General features: G+C 44.3%; 1 long non-coding RNA gene across 4 annotated transcripts in view; it reads left to right on the top strand.

Annotated features, from left to right (window-relative positions):
• Positions 1-20,429, top strand: part of LOC124100943 (uncharacterized) — a 353,895-nt gene that overhangs the window by 37,567 nt on the left and 295,899 nt on the right. Inside the window, exons 1-2 of one of the 4 annotated variants that reach the window (XR_009228000.1) lie at positions 6,394-6,894; positions 13,016-13,273. The exons of 1 other annotated variant lie outside the window; for it this stretch is intronic. This is a non-coding gene — a long non-coding RNA (uncharacterized LOC124100943). Of the gene's footprint in view, positions 1-6,393; positions 6,895-13,015; positions 13,274-20,429 lie in introns of those variants that run through there. 2 more of the 4 variants (XR_009227999.1, XR_009228001.1) reach the window with 2 other exon arrangements.

The raw sequence follows: 20,429 nt of genomic DNA, 5'->3' as shown, positions 1-20,429 counted from the left end.
TCCATAGTTTATCTATTTACCTACTGTAGGATATCCTGGTTGCTTCCAACTTGGGGCAATAAACTTCCAACTTTATGAATGAAGCTGCTATAAACATTTATGTGCAGGTTTTTTGTGTAGATAGAAGTTTTCACTTCATTTGGGTAAGTACCAAGGATTGCTAGATCATATGATAAGAGTATGTTTAGTTTTGTAAGAAACTGCCAAACTGTCTTCTAGAGTATATTATTTTGCATTTTTACCAGCAAAAAAAAAAAAAGAGTTTGGGCTGGGGTTGTGGCTCAGCTGTAGAGCTCTCACCTAGCAAGTGAGAGGCCCTAGGTTCCATCCTCAGCACCACATAAAAATAAATAAATAAAGGTATTGTGTCCAACTAGAAAATGAATTAAAAAAAAATTTCTGTTGCTCCATGTCCTTGTTAGCACTTGGTGTCAGTATTTTGTATTTTGGCCGTTTTAATAGATATGCAATAGAATCTCATGTTTTTGTTTAGACTTAAAAATTCTGTAATGACATATGATGTTGGACATTTTTATATATGCTTACTGCCACTATATGTCTTCTCTGTGAAGTATCCATTCAGGTCTCTTGCCCATTTTAATATCTGATTGTTCATTTTCTTACTGTTGAATTTTAAGTGTCCTTCATATAATTTGGATAAGAGCCTTCTTTTCATATATATATATTTGCAATATCTTCACCTGGTGTAGTTTGTCTTCTCATTCTCTTAATATTATCTTTCCCAGAACAGAAAATTTAAATTTTAATACAGTTCAGCTTATCAATTCTTTCTCTCATGATGATAATTTGGATTGTATTTAAAAAATCATTGTCATGGGGCTGGGGTTGTGGCTCAGAGGTAGACTGCTCACCTAGCATGCATGAGGCACTAGGCTCCATCCTCAGCACCACATAAAAATAAAATGAAGATATTGTGTCCACCTAAAACTAAAAAATAAATTATTAAAAATGTCATTGCCATACCCAAGATTGCCTAGGTATTCTCCTGTTATTTTGTAGGAGTTTTATATTTTGCATTTTATAGTTATTATTATTATTATTTGTTCTACTTAGTTGTACATGGCTAGAATGCATTTTAGTTCATTGTACACAAATGGAGTGCAACATTTCAATTCTCTGGTTGTATACGATTTAGGGACACAGCATTCGTGCAATCATACATGTACCTGGAGTAATGATGTCCATCTCATTCCATCATCTTTCCTACCCCCATAACCCCTCCCCACCCTCACCTTTGCCCAATCCAAAGTCCCTCCATTCTTCCCATGCCTTCCCATCATAGATCAGCATCCACTAATCAGAGAAAACATTCAGTCTTTAGCTTTTTGGGATTGGCTTACTTCACTTGGCATAATATTCTCCAACTCTGTCCATTTATCTGCAAATGCCATAATTTTATTCTCTTTTAATGCTGAGTAATATTCCATTGTGTATATATACCACAGTTTCTTTATCCATTCATCTATTGATGGGCATCTAGGTTGGTTCACAGTTCACTATTGTGAATTCAGCTGCTATAAACATTGGTGTGGCTATGTCACTATAGTATGCTGATTTTAAGTCCTTTGGGTATAGACCGAGGAGTGGGATAACTGGGTCAAATGGTGGTTCCATTCCAAGTTTTCTGAGGAATCTCCACACTGCTTTCCAAAGTGGTTGCACCAATTTGCAGTCCCACCGGCAATGAATGAGTGTACCTTTCCCCCCCACATCCTCGCCAACACTTATTATTGCTAGTATTCTTGATTACTGCCATTCTGACTGGGGTGAGATAAAAATCTTAAGAGTAGTTTTTTGATTTGCATTTCTCTAATTACTAAAGAAGTTGACACTTTTTCATATATTTGTAGATCACTTGTATATCATCTTTTGAGAGGTGTCTGTTCAGTTTCTTAGCCCGTTTATTGATTGGGTTGTTTGTTTTTTTGGTATTAAGTTTTTTGAGTTCTTTATATATCCTGGAGATTAGCGCTCTATCTGATGTGTGTGTGGTAAAGTTTGTCCCCATACTGTAGGCTCTCTCCTCAATAATTGCTTCTTTTACTGAGAAGAAGCTTTTTAGTTTTAATCCATCCCATTATTTACTCTTGATTTTATTTCTTGTGCTTTAGGAGTCTTGTTAAGGATGTTGGGGCCTAATCCGACAAGATGAAGATTTGGACCTACTTTTTCTTCTATTAGGTGCAGGGTTTCTGGTCTAATTCCTAAGTCCTTGATCCACTTTGAGTTGAGTTTTATGCATGGTGAGAGAAAGAGGTTTAGTTTCATTTTGCTACATATGGATTTCCAGTTTTCCCAGCACCATTTGTTGAAGAGGCTATCCTTTCTCCAATATATGTTTTTGGCACCTTTATCTAGTATAAGATAACTTTTACAGTTGTTTTTGATCCATTTCTGGTTTGTTTTGGTGAAGGGTATGAGGTTTGTGTCTAGGTTATTTACGTATTTCTTTTTCAGAGGGTGACCAGTTGTTCCAGTGCTTTGTGATGAGCATCTCTGCTCCACTGTGTTGTTTTGCTCGGTCACAGACCAGGTCTGTTTCTGGGCTCCCTATTCTCTTGATCAAGTTGTCTGTCTCTTCACTAGTTCCACATTGGTCGTGGTCACCATAGCTCTATAGTTAGTTTTGAAGTTGGATAAATGTCCATTCTCTGACCTTGTTCTTTTCTTTCAATATTGAATTAGCTATTCTTGACTTTTTGCCTCTCTATAATCAGTCATTGATTCTATGGGAGTCATCACCCTATAACTTGCTGGGATTTTTATTTGGATTGTATTTAAGTTTGGAAGAACTGGCATCTTGGTAAGATCGAGTCATTCTTTTCATGAACGTGGAATATATCTTTAATTATTTAGTTCTTTGATATCTTTCATCATTGTCTTATAGTTTTTTTATATATATTTTGTACGTATTTTGTTAGGTTTATACCTAAGTAATTTTTTTGAGGTGCTAATGTAATGGCAGTGTGTTGTTAATGCAAAAGTCCATGTGTTCATTGCTGGTGTCTGATAAGTTGATTGGCTTTTAGATATCAATCTTATATCCTGCAACCTTGCTATAACAGCTTAATTGTTCCAGAATTTTGTTTTTGTCAATTCACTTGAATTTTCCACCTAGATGATCATGTCATCTGCAAATACAGTTTTATTTTGTCCTTCTCCATCTGAATACCTTTTCCTGCTTTTTTCTTCCTTCCTCCCTCCCTTCCTCTCTTTCTTTTTAATCTTATTGTATTGGGAGGATTTCCAGTACAGTGTTGAAAGCAGGGGTGACAGGGGACATCTTGCCTTGCTCCTGAGGAGCTTTGAGTTTCTCATCATTAAATATGGTGTTAGCCGCAGTTTTTCTGTAGATGTTTTCTCAAGTTGAGGAACTTCCCTTTCTTCCTAGTTGGCCGACAGTTTTTACCATGAATGGATGTTGTATTTTGTTGAATGCTTTTAGTATCCATTGATATAATTATGTGATTTTTCTTCTTTAACCTGTTGATGTAGAGGATGACATAAATTGATTTTGGAATGTTCAACAAGCTTTACTTACCTGGGATAAATTCCACTTAGTTGTTATGTATAATTCTTTTTTATACACTGTGGGATTTGATTGTGAAAATTTTGTTGAGGATTTTTGCATCTATGCTCAAGAGTGATATTGGTCTGTAGATTTCTTGTAATGTCTTTGATTTTGGTAATAATACTGACCTCATTGAATGAGTTAGGAAGTGTTCTCTCTGGTTCTTTTTGAAGAGGTTATAGAGAATTGGTATAAGTTTTCTATTCTTTCCTCTCTTTTCCTTTAAAATATTTAAAAACTTCTTTTGAGATTTCTTCTTTGACCCATGTATTACATAGATGTACTTGTAATCTCCAGGTATGTGGGGATTTTCCAGTTATCTTTCTGTTACTGATTTTTAGTTACTCCACTGTCGTTGAAGAGCCTAGTTTGTACAATTTCTCTTCTTTTAAATTTGCTAGGTTGTGTTTCATGGCCCAGAATGTGGTCTGTCTTGGTGAATATTCTTTGTGAGCTTGAGAAGAATGTGTAATGTGATGCAGCTAGATGAAGTAGTTTATAGATTTCAGTTACATAGAGTTGACCCATGATGCCATTGAGTCAGCTGTATCTTTACTGATTTTATATCTGTTGGATATGACTATTTCTAACAGAGGGTAGTAAAGTCTCCAAATAGTGCTTTTGTCTTTCTTCTTGCAATTTTATTAGTTTTTGTCTTATGTATTTTGATGCTGTGTTGTTAGGCCATACACTTAAGGGTTGTTAAATCTTTTTGGAGAATTGACCCCTTTATCACATGTTATGCCCTTTTTTATCCTTGATAACCTTCCTTGCTCTGAAATCTGTTCTGTATGAAATTAGTATAACTACTACCATCTTCTTTTGGTTAATGTTGGCTTACTATATCTTTCTTCATTCTATTTTTTTATTTTTTATTTTTGTATTTGGCACTTAACCACTAGGACACATTTCCAGCCCTCTTGGTTTTTTATTTTGAGACAAGGTCCTGCTCAGTTGCTTAGGGCTCTGCTAAGTTGCTGAGGTTGGCTTTGGACTTGTGATCCTCCTGACTTGCTGGGATTATGGGTATGTGCCACTGTATCTGACACACCTTTAATATGTTTACGTCTTTATATTTAAAGTGGGATTTTTTTGGTAGAAAATGTATAGTAGGGTTGCGTTTTTAGATTCACTCTGACCATTTTGATTTTAATTGTTGTATTTAGATCATTGATATTTTAAGTGATTATTGATGTAGCTGGGTTAACACCTGTCATTTTAAATTATTTGCTATTTATTGCTATTCACTGTTCCTATTTTTGTCTTCCAGAATTTTTCTGTCTTTTGTGGTTTTATTTGAGCATTTCATATGATTTTGTTTTCTTTCCTTTCTTAGCATATAGATTATACTTTAAAAAAATGGTTTGTCTGAGAGTTTGTAATGTATACATTTACAACTAATCCAAGTCTACTTTCAAATAACTCTATGTTGCTTCATGGATAGTGCAGATACCTTATAACAAAGATTTCTAATTCCTCTCTCCTTCCCATTATATCATTGCTGTCATCCATTCCATTTATACACAAATATGCAGAAAAATATGTATATATGTATATATGCATACATAAGCATATATATGTACACACAAAAACACATACCATCAAATCCATTGCTTGTTATTTTAAAGAAACTATTATCTTTCAGATCCATTAAAATGAGTAAAGTGAGTTTTTATTTTGCTTTCACTTATTTCTTTGTCAACAGTCTTCTTTCTATTATGTGGTTTCTTACCTATAACAATTGCTTTGTCTCTGAAGGCTTCTTTTAATTTTTTTTTTTTTTTTTTTTTTTGCAAAATAGGTTCACTGGCAACAATTTCCCTCAAGTTTTGTCTGGAGACATCTTTATTTCGTCTTCACTTTTGAATGATAATTTCACAAGGCAGAGTTGTTTTTTCCCCCCCTCTTAACCCTTTAAATGTTTTATTCTACTCTCTTCTCATTTCTCTCTTGCATTGTTTCTGAAGAGAAGCCAGATGTAAGTTTTAGTTTTTTTCCCTCTGGCTTTTTTCAAGATTTTAAAATTTATTTTAGATTTTTGTGAAGTTTCAACATGACACACCTAAGTATAGGGTTTTTTGGTGTGTGTGTTCTCCTCCTCCTCCTCGTCCTCCCCCAACCCCCCAGTTTTTGTCTTATGTATTTTTTTTAAATTTTAATATTTATTTTTTAGTTTTTCGGCAGACACAACATCTTTGTTTGTATGTGGTGTTGAGGATCGAACCTGGGCCGCACGCATGCCAGGCGAGCGCGCTGCTGCTTGAGCCACATCCCCAGCCCCTGTCTTATGTATTTTGATGCTGTCATGGCAAAGACTCTAAAGTTTCTGGATCTGTGGTTTAGTGCCTTACATTACTTTGGGTAAAATTCACAGTCATCATTGCATCATTGCTTTCTCTTTCTTTCCCCTTCTGTTGTTCCCTTTATGCATGTGTCACACCATTTCCAGTTGTCCCATAGTTCTTGGATCTTTTGTTCAAGGTTTTTTTTTTTTTTTTGTCTTTTTTTTAGCTCAGAAATTCCTATTATCATATCCTCCAACTCAGAGTCTTTCCTCAGCCCTGCCCAGTGGACTCTTGAGCCTGTCAAACAAAGATTAACTTTTGTTAATCTTTTGTTAACTTCACTTTTGTCATAGTGTTCTGATCTATGATTTTTTCATGAATCCTTAGAATTCCACCTCTAAGTACCTTATCTGTCTGTTCTTGCATATGGTTTACATTTCGACCAGTGCCCTTGGCATAATCATAGTTCGAAAACATTCCCGGTTTTGTAATTCCACACCTCTGCCATCTCTGACTCTGTTCTGATGTGGCTCAGTTTTCATCCTTGTGATTTCTGCCTTTTGGAGTGCCTTGGAATGCTTTGCTAGAAGGCGGATGGGTAAAAGGAACTGGCCTATGAAGCTGGTCAGGTGTGGGAGGGTGACGTCCTGAAACCCCGAAGTTAGTGTTGATTGTGTGTCATCAGTGCTTCTCAGGTGTGTTTTGCTTTGTGGCCCCCCACCGCTCAGGTGGGAGGAGACGTCCCTCTTAGGCTCTAAAACACATCCAGCATGATAGACTCTGGCAGAAGAGCTTCTCCTGACAGCAGGCCTTCCTAAGAAGAAGGAGGGCTCTGGCAGATTTCAGAGGGTTCCTTTCTCCTCCCCCTGCTGGAAGCTCAGTGGGACTGTGCTTTGCTGTTTACTGAGAGGACCTGGCAGAGCTCCTCAAGGTATGACTCACAAAATGTGCAGTTCCCTCTGTGACTGGAACTTTCACCTCTCATTTGTCCACACCAAGCCTCCAGCAGTTGGTCAGGTACAATTCCGTTGTTGTTGTTGTCGTTGTTGTTGTTTTTTACCTGGTCCTGGTTTCCACGGCGGTCTCTGCTCAGGGAGATTGCGATTCTTGGTGGCCACCTGCCTGTGTCTCCAGTTGTGGAGGCAGTAGTTGGACCTCAGTTCCTGTGGTGGGGCTGGGAAGGGTTATTGATATTTCAGTTTGTTCAGCTTTTGCTTGTGGTTGGAATGAAGTAGTGTCTTTCAAGATTCTTACACGCTGGACCACAAACCTGAAGCTCTTCTTTTTTTTTTTAAGTTAGATTTTTTTTTTTAATATTTATTTTTTAGTTGTAGTTGGACACAATACCTTTATTGTATTTATTTTATTTGGTGCTGAGGATCAAACCCAGGGCCTTGCACTTGCTAGGAGAGTGCTCTACTGCTGAGCCACAACCCCAGCCCCCTGAAGCTCTTCTTATTAACCTTTTGACCTTTGACAAATTAACAATTAACTCAATTGTTCTCAACCTCAGTTTCCTCATGTGTGAATGAGGATTATAATTCTGTTGTGGCACGGCTGCGTGAGGATTAAATCCATGATGCGTGCACCTCTCATGCTGTTGGTGCTTGCTGAACGGGAGCTCTGGTAGGGTGCCTCTGGGTGGGCAGGGCTGTGGGGCTGCGGCCTGTCTCTTCTCTCTACTCAGTGCCCATGTTATTGTCATGCTCCACCGTATCCAATACTCTCGCTATTTCCTGGGTTACTGGAGGGTAGGAGACCGAGAATGGCCCCCCAAGCCTCTCATTGAAGCATCAACTTTTGCCAAACCAGAGCCATGAGTGGATCATCCTACAGTGGGCAGGAAGGCTTGAGCTCCCACCCTTTGGACCAAACCTTCAGGTTCACCCTGAATCTGAATAGCAGAGCAACAAAGAGTGACATGACAGCAGCAAACCAAGGAATACTTTATGGATCATGGCAAATACTCTAAAGTTCCCCATTGGTATTTAAGCCACATCCCAAGGCTCATAGAAAAATCACTGTCAGGCCCATTATCTTTGACTACAAAGGACAACAAAATATAATATTGTCTGCAGCTCACTCCAACATTCTTGTCCGGTTGTAACATTTCAGTTTTTTATTCTTCTCACTACTTGACAATATTATGATTTCTTCCTACAGGGGATGAAAGTACAAGCCCTGCCTATTTCCCTGCTTGGCTATTATTTGAGTTTCTATTATAAGCCTCTAGAAGACTGCAGACATATAACCCCTTTTTTAAAAGGCTATACACGTGGTATTCAGTCTCCATTCATCTTTCGTCCACTCTGGTCAGGGAGGGTGCTGAGGCCAGACTGTAAGATCTTAGTAATCTTGGGAATTAGGTTGTGGTTTCAGACCTCATGATCGCAGAGTCAAATCCTGCAGACTTGGCAAAGCTGTCCCTGCCAAGTGCCCCTATTATCCGAATTAAAAACGAGGTGCCTGATTCCAAGCTGCAGACTCATTCCAAAACTCCTAGGCATTCTGGCATCGTTTAACTCTTGGGTCATCGGAGTTGAAAAATGCAGTTTTTTGTGTTTTCCTTTTAACACCTAATGATAAGACTCTCTGTCATTTTGGAAAAGCACTGTCAATTTTACAATATTTTGTATTTTGAAAATTAACAAAACAAACCCCCAAACTGACTATTTTCTCCCTAAACAATCTAGGAGCAAGCAGGCAAGAGCTAATGTTTATATGTGTGTTACTATAACATGAATTTTAAGTTAAAGTATCTTTCAAGGTAAAAATGCATTTTGATTGTGAGTTTTTTCCTGTGGACTGTTTTGTACTTCGCCTTGGTTTTTTGGTTGGCTTTGCAACGTTAATGGCCACCGTTAATGGCCACCGTTAATGGCCACCGAAGGAGGTGTGATTTGGGGCTTCCATAGGGGGCATGGGTTAATAAAGGCTGGAGACACTGTGTGGGTTTCTGTTTTAGTATGAATTCACCGCTCATTTAAAGTGATTTTTACTCATCTATGTCTTCTTCCAAAGAGAAGCCAAGGTGCAGGCAGGTTCATTAGAGAAAAAAACAGTACATTGAAAAACTCTTTTTTTAATATATTGATTTGGCCAAATTTTGGGGTTTGGAGGGAACTGGCAGTGGGCTGTGGTGCTTGGAGAGCCCAGTGTACTCTGCTGTAGTGCTGGGGACACAGGCGCGGCCCCCCCCACTGGGTTTGTTTGAAGTAGTCACTGAGTGGGTGAGGGGTGGCCTGGCTGGTGCTGCAGCACGGTGCTCCTAAGTGGCAGTGACAGCTCATTCAGCTGCAGTATGACCTTCGGGAGAATGTCTGCCACTCGCCCACTTGGGAGAATCCCAGACTTTCAGGCAAACAGACTCCTCGCCTATAAAATGAGGGATTTGGATGAGATGATTTGCAAGGTCTCTTTCTGTTCTGAAATGCTATGATTCTATGAAATTAAGCCCATTTGATCTAAAATTGGAACTGAAAACCTTCTGGGTGTGTGCATGGTGAGGAATGGATTGCACTGCAGATAAGACAAAACCTTCCCTTCAGTTTTATTTAGTTCTTTCCCCCTTTTAAAGGTTCTATCCCCCCCCACCCCGCCCCAAGTCAGTGCCTCCTCTGTTCTGAGTAGGTTCAGAAAAATGTAAGCCACACTCCTTTCCTTGGGTGCTTTAGCATTTCCTGAAGGGAGTGACTAACCTGTGGAGTGATCACAGCACAGAGTCACCTAGACCCGTGCGGAACAGAGCTGAGAGGAGGCCTGAGGTTTCGCCCTGTTCAGGGGCTGAGTCCGACTCCTTTGCTTACTGCAGCCTCACCCCGCGCTTCCCAGGTCTTCTCAGCCTTGCCCCGCTCCTGGGGAAGTCTGCACACTCTGTTCTGCATGTTCTTCGTGGACACAGCAAGCCCTTGTGGAGGCCATTTTGATGGTGACTGAATTTTTTCCCTTTGGACAGTGAGACCTCACTGGGTGAGTCAGCCATCTGCGGCTTTCTTTCTCTCCAAGACAAGCCATGTGTCTCTGTCAACGCTCAGTCACTCAGAGGGCACCAGCTGCTCCTGGGTGCATTGTGGGGCTTGCAGAGGGAAGTGAGGTTTGCTCTGAGGGATCTGAGGATCCTCCAATCTGGTGGCTCCCCAATGTTGGCTGCAATTAGGATTCCCCGGGGAGCTTTTAAAAAATACTAAGGCTCTGGCCTCCACCCCCCTCACCCAGATTCTCGCTTAATTGGTCTGGGAAGGAGAGGCCCAGGCACCAGAGTTGGTTTACAAGTTCCCCAGGTGATTCTAGTATGCAGCCAGAGTTAGAGTCACCAACTAATCTAGCAGGCCCAGAGAAACCCAGCAGCTTGCTCAAAAGCGACAGGCTGTGTTGCCTCCAGATGTACACCAGAGGTGTTACAAGAGGAGCTGCAAAGAATGCTCTGGGTGGACGGTTCCAGTTGCTCTGATTCTGTGATGAACTGAATTAATCTGGGCTACATAAGTTAGTCATAGCTACCACCCAGATGCTAGAGAAGTGGAGGCTCCTCTCTGGCTGATAGGAGACTGGTGATGAGGCTCCTGAGGCCGTGTATCACAGGGACCCTCCATGTCATGGAGACCACAGCACGGCATGGAGTCCTCGATGGGCCATGGACAAGAAGGTTGAAAATGACCCATAATGCAGGCCACCCAGGGGAGTCGCCTGTCTTTGTTGTTGCCTGGAGGCCTTTGTTACAGAGCCTGTTGTCTTTCTGTGCTCTGCTCTGGGTGTCCCCATCCTGTCAGAATGCGGGACTTCTCCTTCCAAGAGAGGCTTTCCTGAGTGTGTTCGTGAAGGAGGTGCCATGTTTATGCAGGAGATATGCCCAGGAGTGCTTTTTTCACTAGGTGCTCAAAATCAGGCCAGGAAAAAGGAGTGAACAAGCAACCCTTGCTACCAGTCTGCTGTTCCCAGACAGATGCATCGTGGAAGAACGAGCTGTCACTGCCACTTAGGACAACTGAAGCTCCACACAGAGCCTTTGTAGCACAGTCAGTGATGCTTGAAAACCCGACTCCAAGTGATGTGGACAAGCAGAGGATAAAGCCTCCTGGGAGTCCAGGGGTCAGAGGAGAGGTCACTCCCAGAGTTCTGCCCCTTTGGAGTGAAGGGGACATCAAGAGGTGGCTCTGTCTTGAAGTCAGGAGGATATGTGGCTGAGCTTCTGTCACTCTCAGCTTTAGCAGCTCCCAAGTCCTCTGGCTGTTTTGTGGAGGGACTGTGGCAGCCCCTGAGGAAGGCAGTGTCCTGAAAGAGAACTGTGGTCACTGGTTAGCGCCATCAATATTTCAGGCCACCTGAGGGATGCTGAGCCTTGGAAAAGATGTGTAAGAGGTTGTGTCTTGGGTAGGGGCGTTCACTCAAGAGACGTTTATCAAGTTCTTATGTTAGATTCTGCTACCTTTGGGGAGAGGGCAGAGGGTGTTTTAGACACAGGAAATAAAACCCCAAAGCAGTGAGCTGGACGGAGGAAGATAATAAAATGCATTTCTTTTTTCTTCTCTGCTTGTGGAAATAATTATTGGGAAAGAAAGCCCTGTCTAAGAATTTAATCTGGGCCAAAGAACATGTAAACTACAATTTCGTAGTTGGGTTTTCTCTGTGGAGAGAAGTGGTTAGGGACAGGTGAGTGCCGTTGCTGAAGGACAGTTCTAGGATAGCGTAGGCCTGTTTTCACAGAGCTTGCCGCCTGGAGGGAGACACAGGACACACAGATTGCACACGGCTCGCACACACACTCGCACACTCAGTACGGGTGCCCGCAGGTTCCAGGAAGGAGAGTAAGGGGGGAGGCTGGAGGATGTCTAGGTGGGTGGCTGGGAAGGCTCTCTGAGGATGTGACATCTGGATAGAGGCTGAAGGAGGTGAGGGATTTGGCCACACGGAGTCTGAGGGAGCACGTGAGGCAGGGGAATGGCAATAATGAGGACCCTGAAGGGGGAAGGACAGCCATATGGCTCCTACTCCACGAGCAAGAGAAGACTGTGGTGCCCCACTGTCACCTTTGGCTGGGAGCTCAAGGAGGAGTCGGTAAAAGTGGCATCTGGACCAGCCTTGGAGGAGTCACAGGGTTTCAGAAGGCCAGGTTCTAAGCACCGAGGGAAGACCGAGGCCCTGATGTTCCCAAGGCCTTACGCTTGGGAGCTGGTCAATAATATTTGTGGATAAGTGGACAGTTGGAGAGGAGGGAGGCACGACAGGCCCAGGGAAGGCTGTGAGTAAAGGTGTCGCACTGGGAATGCGCGGCCCGGTGTGTTTGGAATGTCGGTGAGAAAAATGGTGTGAAAATGTCAGGCTGTGAATAGGTTGAGGTAATGATAAAAAAAAAAAAAAGAAAAGGGCAAAACTACTAAATGCTGAAGTTTGGGCTTCGTTTTGTAGTTAAGGAGGAACCGGGTGGTTTTTGTGGGTGGAACTGCACACATCAACAGAACATATGCTCAGGAGAATCGGCTGGGGGCTGGGGGAGCGCCATAGAGACATGGTTGGCACAGATTTTGAGACTGATTAGATGGAGGGGGAGAGAGGTGGGGTCCAGGGTATCTGATGTTCAACTGACCAGGAAGATGGTGGGATTACTGACAGGGAGACAGGAAAATGACATGGAATGATTTTGCGATGACAGTAGTGCACCAGGTGTCTAATGCTAGCTAACGGAAGAGCAGGGTGATGCTCAGAGAGAGAGGGAGGTTGGATCTCTGTCTAGGGGAAACATGGGGATTTGGAACTCAAGAACAGGGTGTTTTAGGAAATGAGATGAGAATCTCACATTTGGGTTGAGAAAGAAAAGGAACCCAGAAGGAGGGCCAGAGGAATGCAGAGGAGCAGAAGTGCCCAGGGCCAGGGATGCCAGGAATGGAAGTGTCAGGGGGAAGGTGGCCAGGAGAGTCAGGTGCTGTCACTTCACAGGAGTCCTGGTGACTTCTGGGAGGTGTGTTCGTTGTGGACTGGACCTTTCTCCAGCAGGGCCAGCCGACTCTCACTCATGGGGCTCTCGGTCTATGAACTAGAAGAAAGTTAGGAGCTGGTTGCGGGGCCACAGCTCTCAGGCGAGACAGTTCAAGTCAGATTTCTGCTTGTCAGACTAAGTGGGCACACATCTGTTCTGTCCTAGAAACACCAGCGGTCTCTGTGGGTCAGCCATTCTGATTGCTGCCTTGCTCGGCTGCCCATTTCAGTGACTGTGCCAACCATGTCTTTGTGATGAAGAACCCCTGCCACCCGGCACTCCTGTCCTGAAGAATTTGATAGTCCAGTCCCGTGGCAGAAGTTCCCACTGTTCTCCTGGCCTGCAGAGGAGAGCCACCATAAAGATGTTCCAGAAGCCAGGTCTGTCCTCATCCTCTCATTTCTCACAGGCCTGGAGGCACAGGTAGGCAGGCAGTGGCTGAACAGGTCTGTGTAACGGGTTTACTCTACAGTTTGGATCCCCCTAAGCTGCTGGCTATCTTAAGGTTCTCCAATGAGGCCTGGCATTGCAGCTTCAGTAGTGTAGGCCTCTTTGCTTCTATGTTTCTGGAAGCCAACTTCACAACCTCGGAGGATTACTGCCAGCTGCTTGAGTGGCCACACTGACTCTTGTCTCTGCTCAGTGAACTCACATCAACAAATTGGCCCAATCCCATGTGCCACTTCCATCCTGATCCAGCCCTTAGGGTTCATTCTCACATGTTTCCAAGATACCATTGATGAAAGTTCATAGCATCTTTCCCTTCTTCAGTGTGTGTGGCACCTCCGCACGCTCTGGATCAGCTCCTGAGGTCTGCCAGAACTAGAGTCTGGCCACCGGTCAAGAAGCAAGGGAAGGACATGTTTTAGTTAACTTTTCCTCAGTGTCATAAAAATACCTGTCAAGAAAGATTGAGAGGAGGGAAAGTTGGTTTTGACTCATGGTTTCAGAGGTTTAGTCCATGGTAGTCTGACTCCATGGCTGTGGGCCTGAGGTGAGGGTTATATCACGCAGAAGAATGTGGTACAAGGAGACAGCTCAGGACGTGGCTACGAGAAGCAGAGAGAGAGCTCTGCTTACCAGGGACAAAACCTAAACCCCAAAGGCACATTCCCAGTGACCCACCTCCTCCAGCCACACCCTACCTACCTACAGTTACCACCCAGTTAAACCATATTGGTGGATTCATCCACTGATGATGTCACACCTCTCATGATCTAATCATTTCACCTCTGAAAATTCTTGCATTGTCTCACACAAGAGCTCTTGGGGGCACCTCACATCTAAACCATACCAGGCCATGAGTAGGCCTGGGGGAGAATCAGCAGCCCCCTGCAAGGAGCTGCCTAGCAGAGACCAGTCCAGGTTCTTGAGTCACAGGATGAGTTCAGAAAGAGGAAACAGACCAGGAGGAAGGGATGCTTCCACTGACAATCAGAGTTGTTGGGAACTAGCTTAAGTTTTCAGAGTCCCCATCAATGCCCTGATTTTAACAGTGAAGATCCTTCAGGCCCGTGAATTCAGTGTGCTTGTGACTCAGCAATCTTTAGAATTGGACGTAGGGCTTGGCTACCAGAGAGTTGTAGAAGCTTTGTGGTCCTCCTCGACTGGGAGCTAGAACCCCAAACACATCATTTTCTATTGCTAAGTTCTTTAGTACTCTCAAAGCAACTGACTCCGTTATGTTGTTTTGATTGAACGTATTATAGCAGCAACTATATTATAGTTTTTTTATCAACTGTATTATAGCAGTGGTCACTCAAAACCTTGTCTTTAGATACTTGATTATAAGCAACAATTTAGTGAATATTTTGCCATCAAATGTCACAGGCTACCAGTGTCCTCTTTGCCACTTTTGACAAATGCAGTGATATTAATGCTTTCAAATCTCATCCGATCCAATTCTAGATGAACCAGTTCCAATTCAAAGAAACCATTTTTAAAGTTCTATTCTCCATTGTGTTAAGAGAAATAGCCCAACTCAGAGGGTCAAGGGTTGTGTCTCATATATGGAAGCTGGAGAGGAAAAAGGAAAAGAAAGGTGGAGGGAGCTAATAGAAATCAAAGGGAGATCAGCAGAGTAGAGGAGAGGGATCCGGCGAGGAACGAGGAAAAGGAAAGGGGAGTACTGGGGAATGGTACTGCCACATTATATCGTCATGTTGTGTGCATGTGTAAATATGGAACAACAAATCCTACCACTCGGTACGACTAGATTGCACCAGTAAAAGTATGGGGGAAAAATGAAGGTCTGTTCTCCTAAAACTACTGCCAGTGTCAATGTGGGCCTCAGGTAGGGTTTGGTCAGGGAAGCGGGGCCACTGTGAGGGACATGCATATGGCATTTTTTTATGGTAATTGGACCATATACCATTGTGGAAGCTGGTGCAAGTTCCGTGGAAGACTGTTGCCTCTGTTTGGTGGGAGGCTGGATGTCTTCCAGGGCCAGAAGTTGGGGAGAAAAGCTAGACACCAAGCAGGGGAACTTGAGGACAAACTGGAACCTCTGAAGAGAAACTACACCCACAAGGACAAATTTACTTCTGTGTGTCTCTTGCCACCTCCAACCTCGATGACCTAAGTGACCTACAGGAGTAGCTGGTGTCCTTTGCTGTGGAGCTGCACAATGCTGGCCCAGGACCAGAGAAGCTGGGGGAGGAAATCCAGCAGAAGGAGGAGCCTGTGCTCCAGTGGGGCCTCAGGCCAACACCCTGCGCCAGAAGATCGGCACAAGCGTGACCTGCTGTGTGCTGCTGGGCCCTCCCGACCTTCAGAGCCCCAGCCTCACAGGTCTCTTGCCCTTCTCTGGTGGCCGCCCTCAAGCAGACCATGCAGTCCGAGAAGTTCCACTTAGCTATGCTGTCATTTGACCAAATGCCGGTAGGACAGAGGTTCCTGAGGTGGGAGCTCTGCAGCCTGCGTGAGAGCCCTGGGGGCCCAGGGTTCAGCCGGTGTGGACAGCTGGAGGGAGGTGCTTCCCAAACTTGCCGGTCGGACTGATTCCACGTGTTGTCCCAGACCTAGAGTCAATATCTAGGGGAAAGTGCCTGGGAATCGCTGACTAACCAGGACCTCAGGCGACTCCTGTGACTCAGCACATTTCTCAAACTCCTGGGAGGAGCTTGGGCCAAAGGAAGCTTTAAAGTTTTAATTCACTTATTTATTACGTTCATTAAGATTGGGAGGGTAGCTGGCTTTACAAACAGAGGGGAAAAGGCTAAGAGTAGGGCAGGCATTGCCGGAGACAGGAGGGCATGTGGGGGGGAGGACTGATGTCTCTTGCTAAAACGAGAGAAACCTAGGGGGGAGAGAGAGAGAAGCACTGGTGGCAGAGGGAGGAGGTGGAGGCCACTTCTGCAGGACCAGCTCCAGCAAAATGGGGCAGAACGGAGGCCCAGGTGGGGTGTGGAGCTGGATCCAGACCAGAGGGACCCTCTGAAGTCATCCAGAGAAGGTGAAGATGCATCAGTGGGGAGCTGGGTGGCTAGGAGAGCAGGTGGACCTGCAGTTTCTCGAATTCCACCAGGGGCAGGAACTGCTTCCAGAATCTTTTAAATATCAAAGACTTACTAAACAGCCTGAATGTTGGGTCTCAGTAGAGTAACAAGACATTGATTTCATAGCCTTAACTTACACATCTCATTTTCTAACTAAGACCGTAATTTTGCAAGGCGTGGTGGTGCACATCTCTAATCCCAGCCACATGGGGCGGCTGAGGCAGGAAGATCTCAAGTTCAAAGCCAGCCTCAGCAACTTAATGAGGTCCTAAGCAATTTAGTCTCAATATAAAAAAATAAAAAGCACTGAGATGTGGCTCCGTGGTTAAGCACCAAACCCAACCCAACCAAAAACGAACAAAAAGAACTAATTTCTGTATTCTTTATTCTCCCGCATCTGCTAAATAAAAAAGAATAGACAATTGGAGATCTTTGTCATCTTGACAGGGTTGATGAATTTACCCTTGCTGGGTTTAATGTTTAGGTTTAGGAGCTTATTATTATTATTATTTTATTAGTTGTTGATGGACCTTTATTTTTATTTATATGTGGTGCAGAGAATTGAACCCAGTGCCTCACACAGCTAGGCAAGCGCTCTACCATTGGGCTACAACCCCAGTCCCAGTTTAGGAGCTTATTAAGTCTCTTTGGCTGTAGTTGGGAGTGGGAGATGGAATCAGATCTCACTGCCTCAGGACCTGGAGACCCCAGGTGTCTGGAATGGGGTAGCTGTGTGCCAGGGGGATGCTATCAGAAGTCAACAGGAGGATGCCTGTCAACACAGCATGGTGCCTGGTGTTTAGCCAGTCCTAATGGTTATAGCCTTGGTGTCAGATTATGTGAAGGTGACCAGTGAGATTTGAGAAATAGTTCAGTGTGGACCAGGTTGAAAGGGCATCCATTTGGGTCTAGTGAAGGTTTCCTGGTGGATTTGGTTTCTTTTATCTGACCTTCCAATACCCAGCCCTGTCCTTGGGCAGGTTTCCATCTTAATACACCCATCCCTCTCTCTCTTCCTTATTTGGCCCTGGTTTCTGTCCCTTTGTTTCTAGCAGGGGCAGAAGCTCTCCCCAGGAGAGCTCCTCTCCTCTGCCTGGGCCTCTGCCTTCTCCCCGTGCTTCGCTTCCTCTCCTACTCCTGTTCAGGCCTGTTCCATGTTTAGACTTTCCACAGCATGGCAGCCCTGCGCCAGGAGCTCAAGGCAGAGAGCAGAAACCTGAGCAGGGGATCCGGGAGGTCTGAGGGCCTGGAGGACATGATGGCCTGGGGAAGGGGTGGACCTCCTGGCCACTGTGCAGCTGCTGGGTGCCCAACGCTGCGTTGCTCTCTTTGACAGGCAAACCAAAGGGACAACAGAGGAGGAGGTGGAGAGGGATGAGGGGTGACTATGTGAGCTTGTCTGTTTCCCAAAGTCAGTGCCGATGCCTGGCTGCTCACAGGTATGCAGCCACATGGAAATCCCCACCCGACTCACCTGCACGATGGGGAGGACAGCGTTTGATTAGTCTGGAATGAATTTGGATTTGCTGGTTTGTCTTGGTGATGAGTCTTTTATTGTTTTCTTTCTTGTGGAGGACAGGGCGGCTGTGAGGAATACTTTATGCACAGTAAAGCTGTCTACCCTCTGTGTTGAATTGAAGAAGAAAAACGGAGAAACCTAGCCTTGTTCCCTTCTCCCAGAGGCCGGGGACATCCATGTGTGTAGTGCTTTTGATTAGATCTGCTGTTTGCCCATGGCAGTCATCCATAAAAACACGCCTTTCCTATATACATCCTTCACCCTCTGCACACGAAGCCCTCCGCTCTCCCTCCCTCTCTTTCTCTCTCTTTTTCATCAAAGCCAAACAGAGTGGTGGTTTTCTTCAGTAAAAACCCCTCTTCTTTTTGGCTCCATGCCTGGCTCTTCCCAAGGTGCTTGGAAAGAAAGGAAAAATTCAGAATCGTTTCCTTTTGTTCTTGACTGATTCATGGGTGGAGGGAGGAAAGGGTGGTTTTCAGTTTGAAACACAGTGCGATGTTCAAGCAGCTTTAACAAATGGTGCCCACTAATCCGCTTCGGTGGGTTGTCCACCAGTTGCGAGCCCTTCCCTCCCCTTTTCTTTTCCTCTCCGTTGCTGAAAGCCCAGCAGCCAGCACGATGCTCGGCACACAGTGGGCGTCTGGTAATAGGAGAAAACAGAATGGTGTGCGCTCAATCCCACGTGGCACAGGCACACCTTCACACGAAGCTTAAGAGCTTGTCAAGACCCACGTAAATTAAAAACAACATTTGCACCAGCGTCTCTACTTCCAGAGCTTCATTTCATGGCGTGCCGTGGCATAGATCAGTCTTAACTTTCTCAACCCAACGAGAGTTAAGTAGGAGCAGAAAAATCAAACCGAGGCTCTCTTAATTATAGCATTGGTTTGAAAGCAATTATTGAACTGTGGGATCTCATTATTTGTCTTTCTGTCCATCCATATATCCATGTGTCTAAGATAGTCAAGAGGTCACAAAGGAATTTAGCTGGAAATATGGTTCCTCTAAAGCCACTGATAAGAATCGGAATTGGCGTGAATCTCTGTGGCTGGGTCCACTTCCAGGACCAAATAAAAGCAAGCCAGCAGTCCTGGGAGGAACACCCTTCAGCATAATGGTTTTGCTAACGTCATCATGTGAAAAAATGGATTTACTTTTACAAGTATATTTTGCAAAACCAAGAAAAGAAAAGAAGGGGGGGGGGGGGAGAAAAGCTAAGAAAGGAGAGTCTTACACATTTCCTAAAAGGAAAATTCATTCTCTTTTCCCCACCAGTGCTGACTTGCTGCCTTAAAGGAGAAGCCTGTTAAAAGAACATATTTGTGTGTGGAGCAAGGTCATGCACTTATTGGTTTTCTGCTGCACAGCATAAATATACCAGACAAGGAGAATCCGTTTGCTTTTACTGCAGCCTGTACTGTGCGCAAAGGCTGTGGCACATATATATTTCTAACGCCGGCCATGCCAAAGTGCAGAGGAGCCCAGTCAGGGGTTTCCGAATCAGAGGAGGCTAGCCAAGGTTTGTTGGAAGAAATAAACATGTTACCTGGAAGCACACTCCAGTCTTTCCATCTTTACGTCGGGAATGTGGTTCAGAAGTGGGTGGGACCAGCCTGCAGGGTCCAAGTCTCTTGAAGCTGGTAACAGGCATATGACTTCCCAAAACGTTCTCGAATTCTCCCTTCTCTTTGGCACTCATCTGTCCAACTGTTGCAGCCTGACTAATATTATTAATCCCTACGCTTCTCCTCCTTCCTTGACCAAAGTGGCAACACTTCACTTATTCAGCATGGTCCAGGATGAACCGTTCTACATAACTGCATTTTCCAGCCGGCGAATTTCACTTTGCTGAGCACCAGAATGTGCTTTGTTTTTGTCATTTTGAATAGCAATCCTCCTAAAATGTTTTAAATGTTTACATTCTTAAAGATCTTGCCCAAACACGATGTAACTTCATCTCAGTGATTGGGGGGCGTTTTCCATACACCATCTGTGCTGTAAACAGGGCCGCCCTCGCAGGCCACGGCATGATTGGGGCTGCCTGGCTGTGCTGAATGGCTTCAGGGGCTGCTCGTTCTGAGTCAGGGCTCAGCCTCAACTTCTGTATCTGTAGGGAGGTGGTAGTGCCTACTTTATCAGCTGCCGTTAGAAGCAAGTGAAGCTGCGTGCATGGTGCGTAGCACATAGAAGTGTTCAATGTGTCTTAGCTCCTTTTTTTGTGTTTTGAGACAGAGTCTTGCTGTGTTGCCCAGGCTGGTCTCCAACTCTTGGGCACAAGCAGTTCTCTAGCCTGGGCCTCCTGAGAAGCTGAGACTACAGGTGCACATCTCCACACCCAGCTCCATGTCCTTTAAGCGAGGAATGACATTAGATGTAATCACATGACCAAAATGCAAAAGTGACATTGGTATACATGCATAGAATACTGTCAAGATTGGTATGACTGTTCTCTAGAGCACAGTTTGATATGGTTTATTCATTTCTTGTCAGTGTTCTTCTGGCTGATCAGAGAAGGGTGCAAAGCCCTAGAAGCATCATATTGGGTCAGTTTGTCTCTTCTCCT

This window comes from Marmota monax, unplaced genomic scaffold (assembly GCF_021218885.2).
Source record: "Marmota monax isolate L192 unplaced genomic scaffold, Marmota_monax_Labrador192_F-V1.1 WCK01_AAM20220418_F8-fsc00164, whole genome shotgun sequence".
NCBI classification, from domain to species: domain Eukaryota; kingdom Metazoa; phylum Chordata; class Mammalia; order Rodentia; family Sciuridae; genus Marmota; species Marmota monax.
This window is presented reverse-complemented; position numbering and strand designations above follow the sequence as displayed.